Here is a 20412-nt window from a genome sequence, read left to right on the forward strand (position 1 = left end):
AGAGTGGCTTACAGTTCTTCTAAAAATCAAGAGCCTATCGTCCCACCAAACAGCCTTACTTCATAATGCAACTTCTCAAAGATAAAAATATACAAACAGCACATGATTTTAACTCACAAAGAGCATAACGTTAACAATAAATCGGAAGAAACACAAACACTGCGTAAGAGACCGCTTTCAAAAAGACAAGTAGACCAGTTCAGGAAGATAAATATAACTATAACATGCCATATGGATTGGAAAAGGTGAATTACACTAATTATTACTCCAATATAAGTCCAGCATTTTCCTCGGAAACTTAAGCAAGATTTTGGAATACATAAAAATCTGTTTTTAAAAAAAAAAATAAAGTACATCAGAAGTGTAGAAAAGCCCTGTATCAGAAATATGTGTCAGTATGAGCTCATTTTTAATTCAAGAATAGATTGTCCCCAAACATAGAAAACTAAAGAGATGTCCTATAGACTGTTCTAATTTCATGTTATAATAATCATTAGAATCATCATTTAACTGAGGAGTAAATGTAAACTTTTCTAACAGAGCAAATAAAATTGATTGCAAGGTGTTTATTAAGGCTCTATAATACATATCAAATTGCTTAAGACACAGATGTTGCCTTGCCCTCTGAGAAAATAAAAACACAGACTACAGGCAGTGAAAGAATAACTAGAAATTAAGTAGATAATAAAGAGGTGAGATTGGGCATATACATTGTTTAAAGATCAAAGTTTAAGTGAACTCTGGCAGCCAGTGAACTATAGTTGGGTTTATACTGTGATAAAATAAATAAAAGCAGGCTGAAAGTTAAATGATCACTTATATAAAAAATATTTATATAGGCCAGGCATGGTAGCTCATGCTTGTAATCCCAGTACTATGGGAGGCCGAGGTGGCCAGATCACTCCTGAGGTCAGCAGTTTGAGACCAGCCTGGCCAACATGATGAAACCCCATCTCTACCAAAAATACAAAATTAGCCAGGCCTGGTGGCATGTGCCTGTAATCCCAGCTACTCAGGAGGTTGAGGCAGGAGTATCACTTGAACCCGGGAGGCGGAGGTTGCAGTGAGCCAATATCACACCATTGCACTTCAGCCTGGGCAACAGGAGTGAAACTCCATCTCCAAAAACAAACAAACAAACAAAAAATTGTATAAAAACGTAAAAAGCCAATCCACAAAGATGCTTAATTTCTTTGGATCGATGTGTCCTTTTTTTATGTTTATGTTTTAAATACTTAATGCAGTCAATATTTCATCCTGAAGGACAGAGCTTGTTTGCCCACATCACACTTTTCTTATAAGGCTCACATATCAGCAGTCCCCACTGAGAATTTCAAAAGAAGCTTTCTTGAAACTCACTTAACTTTGCTGGTTGATTTATGTTGTTTACCTAGTGAAGTACAGTCATGTATGGCTTTATGACAGGGATACATTCAGAGAAATGCTTCATTAGGTAATTTCAGCATTGTGTGAACCTCGTAGAGTGTACTTAGACCTAGATGATATAGCCTATTACACACCAAAGCTGTATGGTGTAATATATTCTGTTGCTCCCAGGCTAGAAACCTGTACATCATGTTACCATGTTGCATACTGTAGGCCAGGGGTCCCCAATCCCTGGGTTGTGGACCGGTAGAGTTTGTGGTCTGTTAGGAACCAGGCCGCACAGCAGGAGGTGAGCGAGGGACCAGAAAGCATTACCGCCTGAGTTCTGCCTCCTGTCAGATCAGCTGCTGCATTAGATTCTCATAGCAGTGCGAATACAGTTGTGAATTGTGCATATGAGGGATCTAGGTTGTGAGCTCCTTAGAAGAGTCTAAAGCCCGATGATCTGAGATAGAACAGTTCCATCCTGAAACTGTCCTCCCCATCCCAGCCCTCCCCTGTCGCCCTCATCCGTGGAAAAATTGTCTTCCTCAAAAGGGTCCCTGGTGCCAAAAAGGCTGGAGACCACTGCTATCGGCAATTGTAACACAATGGTATTTGTGTATCTAAACATATGTAAACATAGAAAATGTATAATGAAACATGGAATAAAAGATTTTTTTTTTTAAAGGAACACCTATATAGGGCACTCACCATGAATGGAGCTTGCAGGTCTGGGAGTTGCTCTTGGGTGAGTCATTGAGTGAGTGGTGAATGAATGTGAAGGCTTAGGACATTACTGTACACTATTGCAGATTATAACTACTGTACACTTATACTACACTAAATTTATTTAAAAATTTTTTCTTTCTTTAATAATAAATTAGCTTACTGTAACTTTTTTACTTCATAAACTTTTTAGTTTTTTAAACTTTTTGACTCTTTTGTAATAACATTTAGCTTAAAATGAGAACATTTAGCTTAAATTTTTTTCTTTATAGCCTTATCTGTAGCTACTTTCTGGTAATTTCTTCTTTTTTTTTTTGTACTTTTTAAACTTTTTTGTTAAAAACGAAGACACATACACACACATTGGTCTAGATGTACACAGAGTCAGGAATACCAATATCACTGTCCTCTACCTCCATATCTTGTCCAATGAAAACATTTGAATGTCTTCAGCAGCAGTAACACACATGGAGCTGTCATGTCCTATGATAACAATGACTTCTTCTGGAATGCAGGCACACTTCAGAGATACTACAGTGCCAATATCAAAATAAAGTGAGTCACACGCTTTTTTTGGTTTCCCAGTGCATATGAAAGTTATCTTCACACTATACTGTAGTCTATTAAGTGTGCAATAGCATTATTTCTTAAAAAAAGTACATACCTTAATTTAAAAACACATTGTTGCTAGAAATGCTAATGATCGTCTGAGTCTTCAGGGAATTATAATCTTTTTGCTGAAAGGTCTTGCCTCAATGTTGATTGCCGCTCACTGGTCAGGGTGGTGTTTGCTGAAGGCTGAGGTGGCTGTGGCAGTTTCCTAAAATAAGACAATATGGTCTGCTGTATCAATTGACTCTTCCTTTCACAAAAGAGTTCTCTGTAGCATGTAATGCTGTTTGACAGCATTTTACCCACAGTAGGACTTCTTTCAAAATTTGACTCAATCCTCTCAAAGCTATTGCTTTATCAACTAAATTTACATAATATCCTTCATTGTTATTTCAACAATGTTCACAGTCAGTAGTAGATTCCATTTCAAGAAACCCACTTTCTTTGCTCATCAACAAGAAGTAACTCCTTAGGTGTTCAAGTTTTATCATGAGATTGAGGCAATTCAGTGACGTCTTCAGGTATTCTAGTTCTCATCCTGTTTTCATCACATATGCAACTATTTCCTCCATTGAAGTCTTGAACCCCTCGAAGTCATCTATGAGGGTTAGAATCAACTTCTTCCAAACTCCTGTTAATGTTGATATTTTGACCTCTTCTCATGAATCACAAATGTTTTCTTAATAGCATTGACTTCTCTCTAGCCATGAAAGCCCTAGATGGCACCTTCTTCCAATAGAAAGCTATTTTATCTAAATTGGAAATCTATTGTTGAGTGTAGCCACCTTTATCAATTATCTTAGCTAGATCTTCTGGATAACTTGCTACAGCTTCTCCATCAGCACTTGCTGCTTCACCCTTGCACTTTTATGTCCTGGAGATGGCTACTTTCCTTAAACTTCGTGAATCAACTTCTGCTAGCTTCACACTTTTCTTTTGCAGCTTCTTCACCTCTCTCAGCTTCATAAATTGAAGAGAGTTAGGTCTTGGCTCCAGATTAGGCTTTGGTTTAAGGGAATATTGTGGCTGGTCTGATCTTTTATCCAGACCACTAAAGCTTTCTTTATATTGGCAACAGGGCTGTTTCCTTTTCTTATCATTCATGTTCACTGGAGTAGCACTTTTAATTTCCTGCGAGGAATTTTCCTTTTTTTTTTTTTTCCTTTTTTTGAAACAGAGTCTTGAGCAGTCCCCCAGGCTGGAGTGCAGTGGCACAATCTCGGCTCACTGCAAGCTCCACCTCCCGGGTTCACGCCATTCTCCTGCCTCAGCCTCCCGAGTAGCTGGGACTACAGGCGCCCGCCACCACGTCCGGCTAATTTTTTTGTATTTTTAGTAGAGATGGAGTTTCATCATGTTAGCCAGGATGGTCTCGATTTCCTGACCTCGCGATCCACCCGCCTCAGCCTCCCATAGTGCTAGGATTACAGGTGTGAGCCACTGCGCCCGGCGGAATTTTCCCTTGTATTCACAGTTTATTTGGCTTAGGCCACCCAGCTTTCAGACCATCTCAGCTTCTGACATGCCTTCCTCACTAAGCTTAATCATCTATAGCTTTGATTTAGAGTAAGAGATAATGAGAGTCTTCCCTTCACTTGAAAATTTGGAAGCCATTGTAGGGTTACTAATTGGCCTAATTTTAATATTATTGTGTCTCAAGGAACAGGGAGGCCTGAGGAGAGGGAGAGAGATAGGGGAACAGCCAGTGAGTGGAGCAGTCAGAACATATACAACATTTATTAATTGTTTGCTGTCTTCTGTGGATGCAGTTTGTGGCACCCAGAACAATTATGACACTAACGTCAAAAATAAAGAATATTATAATAATAATGAAAAAGTTTGAAATATTGCAAGAATTACCAAAATGTAACAGAGACATAAAGTGAACACATGCTATTGAAAAAATGGCACCAATAGACTTGCTTAATGCAGGGTTGACACAAATCTTCAATTTGGAAAAAATGCAGTATCTTCAAAGCGCAATAAACCGAAGTACAATAAAACAAGATGTGCAGGTACCATCTGAAGGACCTACCTGAGGCTGTTTTGTAGATTATTTTTTTGTAAGTAAGATTACACTCTAAAATAATGATTTAACATACATTATAGTAAATACATCAACCGGTAGCATAATCATTCATTACCATTATCAAGTATTATGTACTATACAAAATCGTATGTGCTATACTTTTATATAACTGGCTGCACAGGTTTGTTTACACAAGCATCACCACAAACACACGAGTAATGAATGCAGCGTGCTATGACATTATGACGGCTATGATGGCATGGCACTAGGCAAGAGTAATGTTTCAGCTCCATTATAATCTTATGGACCTATATGTGCTCCATTATTGACCAAGATGTCATGATGCAGTGCGTGATTATATATTATCTGTAGAAATGAGATTATTTGGGGTCAATTAAGGCTACTATACCATTATGTTTTTTAGAACTGTAGAAATCTAAATTAATATTTCTACAGGACTTTTTCACAGATGTTTTCTCATAATAACCCAATTCTTTTAAAGAAAATAAGAAGTGGCTTGTTTTCATCACCATTAATCTACAAAACAAAGAAAGAAATAAAAATACAGTTGGTTTATACTTCAGATACATATCTTTGGTGATTTTCATAGAATCAAAAAAAAAATGTGGCCTCAAAAACAATCATTTTAACATTAATTTTCCCAAATTAAGCTCACTTAATAATTTTTGAAATTGTGTTTATTTTCAGTTGAGTGGGGTATATTCAGTAAATCAATTTGCAATGCATTTGTTGCATCTACATCTCTCTTGCTGGTATTTCTCCTCTCACAGAATGGTTAGCACAGAAGAGACTTCCTCCACGGGACCCTGGCTTAGAAATGGGTGCATTTCAGAGCCAAAGTAGTATAAGCTGCCAAAATGATTCTGAGCAATGGAAAAAGAGTCCTCATGTATCCCTCACAGCTCATTAAAGAGTTTGCCCCACCATTATCCCCAGGCTTTTCCATCTTCAATGTCTTCCCCTTAATTGCACCCATTTCTAATCTTGATGCACATTTTCAAATGTTTCTTCTTCTTGAGAGACTCTTTCCTCCATCCTGCATTTTTTGCAATCTCTAGCCATTTTGGAAAATTTCTTGAAAGAAGACATTTCCACATCTGTGCCTTCTTCTCATTCACCATAATCTGGCCTCCACTCCCACTCTTCTACTAGACTTTTCCAAAAGGTCTCCAAGGACTTCTATAGGAGCAAGTATAGAAGCCTTTCTGGGCCAGGCGCAGTGGCTCACATCTGTAATCTGAACACTCTGGGAGGCCGAGGCGGGTGGATCACCTGAGGTCAGGAGTTCGAGGCCAGCCTGGCCAAAATGGTGAAACCCTGTCTCTACTAAAAATACAAAAATTAGCTGGGTATGGTGGCGCACACGTGTAATCCTAGCTACTTAGGAGGCTGAGGCAGGAGAATTGCTAGAACCTGGGAGGCAGAGGTTGCAGTGAGCCAAGATCACACCACCGCACTCCAACCTGGGTGACAGAGTGAGACTCCATCTCAAAAAAACAAAACAAAACAAAACAAAACAAACAAACAAAAAAAAACAAAGCTCCATGGCAGTGTTTCAAGTGCCTGCTGTGACTGTGCTGCTCTGGACCCCAAGCCTTGCTTTGGTGTTGTTTTCCTCCTCCTTTTGTCTCTCCTTTTATTTGATTGGGTGCCGAAATGTAAGAGGCCTCTAAGCTTCCTTACTTAGCACTCTTTTTACCCCAGCTAATCTCTTTTGCTTTCATTCAGACCTCTACTGAGACTGCTATACACTGATAGCACTCCACAATTTATCCTCCCCTTTTTTGGTCTGTAAGAGTCTGAGCATTTTATTTTTTCCAAATGAAAGCTCTGCATTTCCACTCAGATGTGCCTCAGTCACCCCAGAATCAGCATTCCAAAAACCAAACTTTTCTTTCTTTTTGTTGTAGAGATAGGGTCTTGCTCTGTCTTCACCCAGGCTAGAGTGCAGAGGCATGATCATAGATCATGGCAGCCTTTAAACTCCTGGGCTCAAGCAATCCTTCCGCCCCAGCCTCCAGAGCAGCTGGGACCATAGGTGTACACCACCGTGCTCAGCTAGCAACCTTTTCTTTCTTCTGCAAATTTTTCTTCTGCCTATGTCTTGGGCCTTTCTTGGGTGAGTAACATCATTATCTCCCTACTCACACAAAATAAAGAACTGAAGTAAGTTCTGACGTTTGTTCCCACCTAAGCCCCCTCTTTAAATTGCTTAGTCTGTTTGTGAATTCATCCCGTCTTCTCCCTTTCCTCTGACTCTGCCCTTGCTCAGACTATCATCATCAATGTTCTGGACAATACTGGTAGCTCCGAACATGTCCCCTCACTTCCAATCTTTCCTAATAGAGCACATCCTGATCCATACACAATGAGACTTTTATCTCTTAACAATGATAAGATAGAATTCCTTGGAAAACATCACAAAACACTTTTGGTAGAAAAAACCAAACACTGCTATGTTAAGAGACTACATAAACCCTAATCTGTATTCTGCATGATTTTTCACCGGAGGAATATTTCTGAAGTAAAAATATGTTCCATTACTCCCCTGCTAAACCTCCAGAATAGCACTTTGCTGTCTTCAGAATCAAGATAGGAAGAAAAAGGGTCTGATTTTCCACTCCTACATTACTCCATCTATGCTATTTTGTGTTGAATTTCCAGAGATATCTATGCTCTGTAATAACTCTGGGCTTGGGATGTTCAGTTTTTTCTGCCCAGAATGCCCACTTCCCATCCTGTCAGCTGTCTATTCATCCTTCATTATCCAGTTCCTTTTTACCTCTCGAGACCCAGTATCTCACCCTTCTCCTCAATGCTGACTCACTGAAACTAAGTCTGCATTGAACTCCCTCCTAAACTTCTTTTAATCTTTTGAAATTGCTCTTTCTTGCCTGGGGAGCCTTTGTACACACATTTCTCTCTGTCTCGAACACTCCTCGCTGCTTAGATTGCTTGACACTTACCTAATCTTCAAAATTCACTTCAAATGTCATTTCCTCTGTCTCTGACTCCTTAAGCTGTCCTATGTACTGGGACCAGAGTATGCTTGATCACTTTCAAAGCACTGTACTGTATGGTGGTTTTTTTAAATCTATTTTCCTATTTGATTTTGAGTGTGGCATGTTAATTAGGGCAATGCTACTTATTGCAGGAGACAAACTCCTACATCTGAGTAGCTTAATATAATGGAGGTTTCTTTCTTTCCCATAGAAAGTCCAAACAGATGTTCCTAATTGTCAGGTGGCTCTACTCCAAGCATGAGTCAGGGTCCCAAATTCCATCCTGTGGCTCAGCCAGTTTCAATACATGTTCACTTTGAAAAAGAAGTTTTATGGGCCAAGCCTGCTGGTGCCTCACATGACCACTGCCCATAGTCACATGGCCACACCCAATTATAAGAGGGACTGGAAAAAGTAGTTAAGCTGTCCACCTAGGAAGAAGAGGAAATGCTGTGATGTACAGATATCTAGTCTCTGCTGGAGCTAGGCTCTGCTTTTTCTCTCTCTATCGCCAGTACCTGTCAAGGACCTGACCCATATTTGTTGAAAAAATGTGAATGAAAAGCAATAGATCTTATATTTTAACTTAGCACTTCCACTAGTTTTTTTGGTTGTTGTTGTTTTGTTTTGTTTTTGTTTGTTTTTTTTTTTGAAACAGAGTCCTGCTCTGCCGCCCAGGCTGGAGTGCAGTGGCGCAATCTCTGCTCACTGCAAGCTCCGCCTCCCGGGTTCACGCCATTCTCCTGCCTCAGCCTCCCGAGTAGCTGGGACTACAGGCGCCCGCCACCACCCCCGGCTAATTTTTTGTATTTTTAGTAGAGACGGGTTTCACCATGTTAGCCAGAATGATCTCGATCTCCTGACCTCGTGATCCGCCCGCCTCGTCCTCCCAAAGTGCTGGGATTACAGGCGTGAGCCACTGCGACCAGCTCCAGTAACTTTTAAAGAGCACTTAGACTCCCAAATCCACTTAAAAAAAAGTCTTCTCTTTTTTGTATACCCAATGAAATAAAAATAGGTTTTTAAAGGAAGAAATATAAAACAAGTTGTAATTGGTGGCATGTACTACCATAGCAAAAGTCCTTACTCAAGTGACTGACACGGAAAAATCACCCTGATGTAGTTTGGCTCTGTGTGCCCCTCAAATTTCATTTCGAATTGTAATCCCCACATGTTGGAGGAGGGGACTGGTGGGGGATGATTGGATCATGGGGGTGGATTTCTCCCTTGCTATTCTCATGATAATGAGTGAGTTCTCATGAGATCTGATGGTTTAAAAGTGTGGCACTTCCCTTCGCTCCCTCTCCTTCTGCCACCATGTAAGATATGCCTTGCTTCCCCTTCACCTTCTGCCATGATTGTGAGTTTCTTGAGGCCTCCCCAGCATGCAGAACTGTAAGTCAATTAAACATCTTTTGTTTATAAATTATGCAGTCTGAGGGTAGTATCTTTATAGTAGTGTGAGAACATATTAAAACACACTCCTCTGGAAATTTAATAATGATGGTAGTTGTATTTGTTTCCCAGGGCTACTGTAACAAAGTCCCACAAAGTAGGTGGCTTAAGTAGGAGAAATTCGTTGTCCCACAGTTCCAGAAGCTAGAAGTCCAAGATCAAGGTGTCAGCAGGATTGGTTCCTTCAGAGGGCTGTGAGGGAGAATCTGTCCCATGCCTCTCCCCTAGCTTCTGATGGTTTTCTGGCAATCTTTGGTGTTCCTTGGCTTCTGCAATATCACCCCAATCTCTGCCTTCATGTTCATATGGCATTCCCCCTATGTGCATATCTGTATCCAAATTTCGCCCTTTGTAAGGACACCAGTCATATTGGATCCGGGCCCACTCTACTCCAGTAGGTCCTCATCTTAGTCAACTACATCTGCAACAACCCTATTTCCAAATAAGGTCACATTCTGAGATGCTAGCGATTAGGACTCCAGCATGTGAATTTTTGAGGGACAGAACTCCACCTACAGTGGGGGGGTTTATGAAGCTTAGATGTGTTAGCCTCCCTGTTTGTCCTTACTCTGAGATAAAGCTTAAAAAGAATCTTGTCATCCAAATTAGACTCTTTCTGCCAAAGGGCAGCATTCTGACTGAAGAGGAAGGATGGGATGGAAGGCAGCCATGGCATCCAAGGCACGGGCCCCACGTGAAACAACAGTAATACTAAGAATTTACTGTCGTAACTGATAGCTCTTAGAAGAAGAAGCATATTTGTAACCCCAGTTACAGTACTTTGCTTTGACTGAAAAGTCAATTTCAACTGTTCATTATGAGCACATTCCTTTTCCCTGAAGTTCCATCAAAATGCAAATATAGACATGTGGGACATGAGGGATCTTCTTGCTTTAACAGACACATATACAAAGTGATTTCTAGCAATTAAAATGACAGCTTCAAGAATCATCTGATCTCTCACATCATCTGCCCCTTGAATCATAAATATCACAGTCATGAGAGAGCCTTCAAAAACATTAATTGGAGCAAATGATGTATGTTCTAATTTTCTTTAGAGTTTTCCTCAAAAACTTCATAGAAGCATCGAATTAATGAACTTGAAACAATTGTGGGAATTGTTCAGTCTAGGGATTTCGAGGGGTGCTCAGGAAAGCCCTGAGAGTTCATTCAAGTCCAGAAGGGTAGAGGCAGGTGGGGTGGGTGGGTAGAGTAGTGGAGCAATGGGGAGGAGATTGGGAGGAAAGAGATTCTGGCCAGTTGGCCCACCTGCAGCCCACCTGATCAGGGCACTCTCCTTTCATCTAATGTACATATTGTAGCTTTGTTTGAAGAAAGTATTCCACATTTTATAAAAGTAAGAAAATTTAGACCCAGAGAAATTGTGATTTATTGAAATTCCTGTAGCTAGCCAAGTGAGCAGCAGAGCTGAATGAGAATCAAAGTTTTCTTCTGTCCATCCATACATACTAAGCTACATCTCTCCCAACTTCATACAAATGCAAGAAGGAAAACTCACTGCAGGTTCATTTAAGGCAAATATGCTGTCTGCCTTGATCTGGTGATTTATGACAACTCAATCCATGTCTTCATAAAAATAAGCCAAGCTGGCTAGGTGAAGTGGCTCATGCCTGTAATCCCAGCACTTTGGGAGGCCAAGGTGGGCGGATCATGAGGTTAGGAGTTCAAGACCAGCCTGGCCAACATGATGAAACCCCATCTCTACTAAAAATACAAAAATTAGCCAGGTGTGGTGGCAGGCGCCTGTAATCCCAGCCACTCGGGAGGCTCAGGCAGGAGAATCACTTGAACTGGGGGGATGGAGGGGGCAGTGAGCAGAGATCACGCCATTGCCCTCCAGCCTGGGATCCTGGGTGATAGAGCAAGCCTTCGTCTCAAATAATAATAATAACAATAACCTAAGCCTAAATTGGGGCATTTTTAGCTTAGCCCTTTCAACACAAAATATTTTTATGATATAAAGATGTAACTTTTATGTAATGACTATTATATTTCAAGTTAATCACAGATCTAGACCTTTATTCTTCACCTGCAATTCTTTTCTTTCAGCTCAATGAAGAGCATCTAATTTTTAAAGGCCCAGTTGGGGCCAGGTGTGGAGGCTCACATCTCTAATCCCAGCACTTGGGGAGGTTAAAATGGGTGGATCACTTGAGGCCAGGAGTTTGAAACCAGCCTGGCCAACATGGGAAAACTCCGTCTCTACTAAAAATACGAAAATTAGCCAGGCATGGTGGTGCACCCCTGTAATCCCAGCTACTTGGGAGGCTGAGGCACGAGAATGGTTTGAACCCAGGAAGTGGTAATGGGGTGAGCAAAGATCATGCCACTGCACTCCAGCCTGGATGACAGAGTGAGACTCTTTCTCTCAAAAAAAAGACCCAATTAGCACAACTGAAACTGATCCAACCAGAGAAGTGTTCCGTCAGGTAAAACATTACATAAGGTTAAGTTCACTGGGCATTTGTTAAATGGGCTATTTTAAGTAAATATACTCCCTGTGTTACATTTTAATATGAGCAATCTCTTTCTTACATGTGCCCAAGTGGTCCTGGAAATTCCCTCCTCTTCCCTCCACATGGCAGCCACTCATTCTTATTTAGGGTAGAGATGAATAGCACTTAGAGAGGAGCAAGGATGGCAAAAGGAAAGGAGGGGCCAGGCGCAGTGGCTCATGCCTGTAATCCTAGGACTTTGGGAGGCCAAGATGCGAGGATCGCTTGAGGCCAGGAGTTCGAGATCAGCCTAGTCAACATAGCAAGACCTCATCTCTATTTTTTAAAAAACTGACTAATTAATTAATAATAATAATTTAAAAATAATAAAAGGAAAGGAGGCTCTCTTCCTCTTTGCAAAGAAGAAGAGGAAGGAGTTAAACACAGAAAAGGAAAAGGATCAAGGATTTGGAGAGATGAAAAATCATTTTTTCATTCCCCTAACAATCTTGGTTGAGGAAATCCAGGTGGAAGGAAAGGTGGAAGGGGGAAGAGAGAATGGAGAAAGATTGGAGGGAGGAAGCAGTCACAAGAATAAGACACAGCTCATTATAGCTGTGGTTCTCCTTAACTCCTGGTTGTCCTCTCACCCAAGAACACATTTCAATTAGCTTGAGCGAGACAGAAGAGTTTGTTGGACAGATACAAAAGTATCTTATAGAAAGCACACTCAGACCGCAGGAGGGACTGGTATCTACAACAGCAAATTGATAAGCTGTAGGGAAAATTCTTTCCCTCTGGCTTTTTTGCTGGTTTTCTCTATTTCTCCCTTCCTCCTCTATTCCTTCTCCCTCTCCCTCCCCATCTCCAACCCATGGTTCCTCATCTTTTCTCCCTGTGTGTTTTTCCTTCTTCCTCTACGTGTGCTGTTCTCTGCCGGTCCATTCGCGAGATAGGCCTGGCTTCCTGTAGCTCCAGGGAATCTCTTCATTTCAAACAACCAGTAGTTAACTGGTATTCCTGTCCCAGGTCCAAACTCTCAAGTTGAAATATTTAGTTGGCCTAGCCTAGGTCAGGTGTCCACCATGGTTCCATGAGATCTGGTCAGTTAGTTCCATCTAACTGCCAAGGTATCTACTTTTGTTGGGGAGTTGGGAGAGATACCAAGTAGCAGAGAAGGGGAATTACGGACTGAACAAGTAGCTTCATATAGTTCTACAACCCTTTGCAACCTTGTCCCAGGCTCTTGAGTGGTGTCCTTAGTCTCCAGCCCTTATCCCAAGAGTTTTCAACCTCTTACAATACTGTTTCTCATGGTGTTGTCCAGGTCACCTGCATCAAAGTGTGTTTATTAAAAATGTGGATACCTAAGCCCCTTACTCCAGACCTATTCCAGATGCCTTGTGTGTTAAATACACTTTGGGGACTGGTTTGAAAATCTCAGTGCTAAGAAGACTGTATTGGAAAACTTACTCTGAGTTTTAAACAAACTTTTGAAATAATAATTATAGATATAATTATGATATTAATAGATAATATTTATTAAATATTATAATAATCCTATAAATAATTATATGTTATATAATTATAGATAATATGTATTTTTTATAAATAACTATTACAGATAATATTTATTATAGATAATAAATGTAAAACACTAGTTATAAAAAGTATATAGCACTCTCTAGATTAAAAGGATATTTATTTTTGAATTTCAGAAAGTAGAGAGAAGTTGCTATTATGCCAAAAGTAATATGCAGAATTTTCTTCTTTATTTACATGCCATACCATTTACTTTGTGCATCCACAATTCCTATAAGTCCGTAAGGAGCCCAAGAAATCTGCATTAGTGTTTATCACATTTCTGCCTTTTTCACAGCCATCTTGATTATTCCACATTCTGAGTTTATTTTCTCTCCATTTCTAGTTCTATCTAGATAATCATAACATCTTTATCTCAATACAACTATGTACTCGGTCTCAACATCAAATGCCACTGCCACTCTCCTATGAAAGTCATCTGCAACGAAACTTAATGCTAGTCCTCCTTACCTATGGATTGATCATCAGTACACACTCATTTTCTCTGACTAGATTCTCTCCTTCACTATTTCTCCGAGCTTGTGCTTCTCAAATTTGGATACATACATTCCCAGGGAGGAATAATTTTAGATCAGGAGCCATAAGACAATGTTTCTCACTGGAGCATTTATTTAACTGAGGATTTGGATGATTAAATAACTTAACTGGAAAGCAACTATATGAGTTATTTTTGTCTTAAATAAGACCTGGATATTTTAAATAGAAAGATACAAATTTCACATTAAATTTTAAGAAAAAAGGTGGGCCTTCAAAAAATGTGTGCTAAGTTCTCCAAGTTCCCAATCTTGGGCGCCTTATTTACTTGATACTATGTTATCAGTTTAGCTGATCTTCTTGAAACACACACATTCAACAACTATGCAAGTACTAGTTTAAACAATAAGAAAAGCTTGAAGAAAAATGTCAGTCAGGACCAGCATATCATCTCCCCTTTCTATTTCATTCTAACTGAATCCCAAGGGTCGCTGGTTTTCAAGGGGTTGAGTCAGAGCCAAAAGAAAGCAATTTCATTTTCAAGTAAGTGTAGCATTCAGTAGATCTTGAGTAAAGTAAATATCCTCGGAGCTGGTTTCATAATAGGTTCCTCCTATGAAGACTGGCTCTAACCAGTTCTTGGGAAACGTGCTTACAGACAAGAATTGCCCAACTGATTTCAGTAGACAAGAAAGTACACAGGGCAGCAGAGGTCAAGCCAATGACTGTACAGCCTATACATATCTTTATGGATAAATTAATCCCCAAAACAATGGCACATACTTACTTAGTATTAAGGCTTAGATAACACAATCTAAAGAGCTCAAGGCATTCTTCATAAAAACTTAAAAGTAAACAATGATGTTCATTCTTTTCCGGCTGACAGGATGAAAATTACCTCCATGGGGCTTGGCCATACAGATAGCTTGAGTAGACAGCTGCCCACACAGTGTAATTTGAGGGGAGCCACAAGGTTCTGTCTGTTGGAAAACATATTCCCCTTTGATTTCTCAGAGCATAGCCTTCCCCAGATTCCTGGCTTCCATTCTCACCATTAGTCACCAGAGTTAGATACTAAGTAGAAGTAGTACGTCCATAAAGTCATTGCGGAAATGTACACTTAAATGACCTGAGAGGGGCATTGGGTTTTTCCCATTTATACAATAAAACACATTCACACATTAACATGGATTAGTTTACCTGGGTTAATTGTCAATCTGGAAGGCAAATGCTAGGATTCTGAAGGCATGTGACATAAAATAGTAAGTTTTTGATGACAATTGAGGCATGGGTTTCATGGGAATCAGAAGACCTGGTTGGGCCCAGCAGAGGGCACTCTAGGAAACCAGCACAAGAAGATTAGACACGACATAGTAGAGATAGACTTACTAAATTTAGCTTTTTATTCCTTTGTAATTTTTGCTAAGCCAGCCCTGACCACCACAAAGCAAACAGGACCACTTTAAAGTTAACTGGTCATGAGTAGAGTGCCCAGGAGGCAGCAAATTGCTTCTGAATTCTGAAAGTGCCAAAACAATCGTCATCATCGTCATCATCACCACTACTAAAAGCCATATACATTTCTCAATAGCTTCTGGTAGAATCAATCGCTTTCATCCCTCTGGTAGGTAATATAAAGGAGCTGGCAGAAAACATGGAGAAAGAGAATTAGAAAGGCCAGAGGAAACTCACGACTGATAAGCAGAGGCTGGGGATGGTAGTAAAAAGACAGCTAAGGCTGAACACAGAGGTTCATGCCTATAATTCCAGCACTTTGAGAGGCCGAGGCAGGAGGATCGCTTGAGCTTGGGAGTTCAAGACCAGCCTGGAGCCAGGCACGGTGGCTCACACCTGTAATCCCAGCACTTTGGGAGGCCAAGGTGGGTGGATCACCTGAGGTCAGGAGTTAGAAAGCAGCCTGGACAACGTGGTAAAACCCCGTCTCTACTAAAAATACAAAAATTAGCCGGGCATGGTGGTGCGTGGCTGTAATCCCAGCTACGTGGGATGCTGAGGCAGGACAATCGCTTGAACCTGGGAGGCAGAGGTTGTAGTGACCCGAGATTATGCCACTGCACTCCAGCCTGGGTGACAGAGTGAGACTCTGTCTCCAAAAAAAAGGAAAGAAAGAAAAGAAAGAAAGAAAAGAAAGAAAGAAAGAAAGAAGAAAAGAAAAGAAAAAAGAAAAGAAAGGAAAAGAAAAGAAAAGAAAAGAAGAACGAACCAGCCTGGACAACATAGCGACACCCCATCTCTACAAAAAATACAAAAATTAGCCAACTGTGGTGGTGCACACCTGTAGTCCCAGCTACTAGGAAGGCTGAAGTGGGAGGATTGCTTAAGCCCAGGAGGTCGAGGCTGCAGGGAGCCGAAATTACACCACTGCACTTCAGCCAGGGTGACAGAGCGAGACCCTGTCAAAAAACAAAAAAGACGGCTAAGATAACATCCTCACTGATTGCCACGTAAAGTAGATTGCTGGAATGGCTACCAAATTCTTTTACTATCTGACACTGGTTTGTTCACATACCTGTAAAGTATTTATAGAAATTCACAGATAGATCAGATAGAGCCAGATCTGTTAACTCTTAGAGAGCCAGAGGACACTTTCTCCACACAGCAAATTAAATTGTTCCTGAGGAAAAGCATGGAGTTCACTTTAGGTACACAAAGATAATCCCAACATAGACTTGACAGTGTGCTTGCTGTAAAAATGAGTTTTGAAAAATTATCCAAAAAATTAATAATCAGTGATCATGTAGAGCAAAACACAGGTATCCAACACATTAGGTTAATGCAAAAGGAATTGCGGGTTTTACCGTTTTTAAAAGTAATACAGCAAGGCCAGGCGCAGTGGCTCATGCCTGTAATCCCAGCACTTTGGGAGGCCGAGGCGGGTGGATCGCTTGAGGTCAGGAGTTTGAGACCAGCCTGGCCAACATGGTGAAACCCTGTCTCTACTAAAAATACAAAAATTAGCTGGGCGTGCTGGCGGGTGCCTGTAATCCCAGCTACTCGGGAGGCTGAGGCAGGAGAATCACGTGAACCCAGGAGGCGGAGGTTGCAATGAGCTGAGATTGCACCATTGCACTCCAGCCTGGGTGACAGAGTGAGACTCCATCTCAAGAAGAAAAAAAAAAAAGCCAGTTGCACCTATAATCCCAGCTACTCAGGAGGCTGAAGTGGGAGGATCGCTTGAGCCTAGGAGTTTGAGGCCAGCCTAGGGAACAAGGTGAGACCCCCATCTCCAAAGTAACCATAATAATAATAAAAATAATAATTTGTCTTTAACAATGATCCTATCTTCTGACCTAAACCAATAGAAAAGTGTTAATCTTTGAGGACAGAAGAGGATATAGGGAAGGTCAAGGCCTAGAATTGTCCCTGTCACTGTATTTATTATACCTTTTGTTGTTTGTCTTGCTCCACTGTACTGTATACATTTTCTGTGTGCAGAGACAAAGTGCTTGGGTTTGGTAAATGCTCGGTAAACATTGATTGAATGAATAAACACAATACATTACTTAGGGCTGAGATAGAACTTGAGTGATAGCGCAATTGGAGGTGATAGGAGGAAATCTAGTCAGGCTGATGGAACTTGGTGCACAGTATGTGTGCTTACGGGCAACAGGTATCAGTGATCTCCAAAAAGAAGTTCTCGACCAAGCCATTGGTCAAATGGCAGAAGCCCAAATATGGGAAATCCAGAAGTGGCAGCACGCAAAGGTACATGTACATGGAGAGATAGGATTAGGAAAATCTGTCAGCCAGTAGCCAAATCCCACCATTGGATTGGTGTCAGAGGAGATTACAGTCATTGAGAAGGCATCCACATCAACAGGGCAGAGACCAGGTTCTAGAATATAAAGTTATCAAGATAGAAATACAGATGTTTTTAGGAGTAGGAGCTTCCAAAACCAGATTAAACAGAAGCAGTGGTTCGGTTTCATTAAGAAGGAAAGCAATAGTAGCAGTCTGGCAGCAGGTGTTATTGGTCCATTTTACAGATCAGAAAGCTGAGGCTCAGTGAGAATATGTAAATTTGTCGAAGGCCATACAGCTAATTTAAATTCGTGATTCTGGTTTAAAAATAAAGCCTACCTATGCCAGGTGTGGTGGCTCACACCTGTAATCTCAACACTTTGGGAGGCTGACGTGGGTGGATCACTTGAGATTAGGAGTTCAAGACCAGCGTGGCCAACATGGTGAAACCCCCATCTCTACTAAAAATACAAAAATTAGCCGGGTGTGGTGGCACACACCTGTAATCCCAGCTACTCAGGAGCTGAGGCAGGAAAACCGCTTGAACCCGGGAGGCAGAGGTTGCAGTGAGCTGAGATCATGCCACTGCACTCCAGCCTGGGCAACAGAGTGAGACTCTGTCTCAAAAAAAGATGTCCAAAAAAATAAAATAAAGCCTAGCTAAATCCAAATCCAATTATTCCTCTTTTTCTTACTTCAGCCTGTAACTCTTAAAAATTTAGTTACTGGAACTGGTAAGTCAGACTAGCTTTGTAACTTGATTTTGAGTCTTTCAGACATCTTGCAGCACTGGACTAGAACTCCTCAAATTAGCCCTTAATGGTTGCAGAGCTGGGGATGGAGCTGAAACTACAGCAATGGTTCTCAACCTTGCCTGCACATTGGAATTATCTGCAGTGTTTAAAAAATACAGATGCCTAGTTTCCACCACCAGAGATGATAATTTAGTTGATCTGAGGTATGGCTCGTGCATCAGGAATTTTTTTTTTTTTTTTTTTTTTTTTTGGAGACGGAATCTCGCTCGGTTGCCAGGCTGGAGTGCAGTGGCGCAATATCAGCTCACTGCAACCTCCGCCTGCCAGGTTCAAGAGATTATCCTGCCTCAGCCTCCCGAGTAGCTGGGACTACAGGCATGCGCCACCACGCCCAGCTAATTTTTGTATTTTTAGTAAAGACGGGGTTTCACGATGTTGGCCAGGATGGTCTCAATCTCTTGACCTCGTGATCTGCCCACTTCTACCTTTCCAAGTGCTGGGATTTACAGGTGTATGCTACTGTGCCTGGCCACATCAGGATTTCTTAGGGTCTCCCTAGATGACTCTAATGTGCATCCAAGCTGGGAACTACTGGCTTAGAAGCAGAAGTCAAGAGCCCTCAGCTGTTTGCAGAGGAAAGCTATGGTCGCTTGTATATTTCAATGGGATAGGAAAAATACTAGAAGACTCATGGGCTTGTTTTTTTTTTTTTTTCTTGAACAAGTGGACCATAACTGACTCTTTGTTTTTCCAGTTTAACCTTAGAAAATATGCCCAAAGTCAACAGGTATACAATTAACCTTACAAGTCAAATGGTTCCATGTTCTTAGATTCTAAGTGCTAGTTGTGTATGACCCAAGGCAAGGTTTTAGAACTGAATCTCCCAAATTGCTCATTACTATTCTATGCTTGGCTAAAACTCTTACATCACCCCACAATGGAATGTGACCCAAGTCAAGAAGAAAACAAAAACATTTGTGTTGTTTTCGTGATTAGTAATGGGAATGAAGAGGGATTGAGGTATCTCAAAACAACTTGTACTTTTCCCAAACTATTTAAGACCTGATTCATGTAATACTTTCTAATCTTGATGCCTACAAGTGATATAGTACATGTATAATTTCTGGATGTGTAAATTCTAGACTTTAAGTTGCTTGGACCAAATCCTAATCATAGAACTTGTTTATTATTTAAGGTACACACTTAATACAGCAAATACAACAAATTACCTATCGCCAGCTTCCATGATCACAATTCTTGTGCACAGCTCCCTAATAGGAAACAATTAATTATACAATAAATACATATTTGTTTAGGGTCACTATACATCTTTGTGTGCCTAGAATTGTCCTGGTTTACACCTGTCATTCCAGAATAATTATTAATAGCACCCTCTCTCACTCTCAAAAATGTTTCACTTTTGGTGATAAATTTTCTGGGTACCCTTACACAGAGCTCACTCAGTCTGCCCTTCCTCTGAAACCACTATAGTGATACATCATGTTTGGAATGTGGTCTATTTCTATTTTGAACACTCCTATAGCTATTCAAGAAAATAAGGCCATTGAAACATTAATCAGCTGATCAACATGTCTTCTTTACATTTTTAAAGAAACATAGAACTGCTTGAACAAATAGGAAACAAATAATAAACTGATAGACATAATCCTAAATATATCAGTAATTACATTTATTCCAGCATAAATGAACTGTAAGTAATTGTATTGTCAATTGATTAACAATGTGATGATAAAACACAATTTCTTCAGGCACAAGGTGATAGTGTGTGTTTCTTGTGGCTGCATAGTTGTCTTTCTCCTTGAACGTGCTCCATCTGGCAATGTCACAAATATCACACAGTCCTCTGAATAATTAGACTACCTAGACAAAGTTCTGAAGCATTATTATCTAGCACTGATCAACCAAAAGTACATACTTGTCCAGCATGGAAACTCCTTGACTCAATCAGCACATCTCACCTGGATGAAATCCAAAAACTGAACAGGTTGTAGGTTTTGCTACCTCTGGCACAATAGCCAAAACTTGTGGTAAGATTTATGTCAAACTATGGACAATATATACAGATAGTGGTTCAAGACTAGCATGACCAAAATAAGGTTTTGAAAGAGAAGGGGGGCATCATAATAATT

At 40.5% G+C, this 20412-nt stretch overlaps 1 long non-coding RNA gene across 1 annotated transcript in view; it reads right to left on the minus strand.

Annotated features, from left to right (window-relative positions):
• Positions 1-1900: 1900 nt before the first annotated feature.
• LOC100938916 (uncharacterized) overlaps positions 1901-20412 on the minus strand; it is a 106459-nt gene continuing 87947 nt past the window's right edge. The window contains exon 9 of the long non-coding RNA XR_008525377.1: positions 1901-2914. This is a non-coding gene — a long non-coding RNA (uncharacterized LOC100938916). The remainder of the gene's footprint in view (positions 2915-20412) is intronic.

The sequence above is a fragment of the Pongo abelii genome, chromosome 4 (genome assembly GCF_028885655.2).
Source record: "Pongo abelii isolate AG06213 chromosome 4, NHGRI_mPonAbe1-v2.0_pri, whole genome shotgun sequence".
Taxonomy (NCBI): Eukaryota; Metazoa; Chordata; class Mammalia; order Primates; family Hominidae; genus Pongo; species Pongo abelii.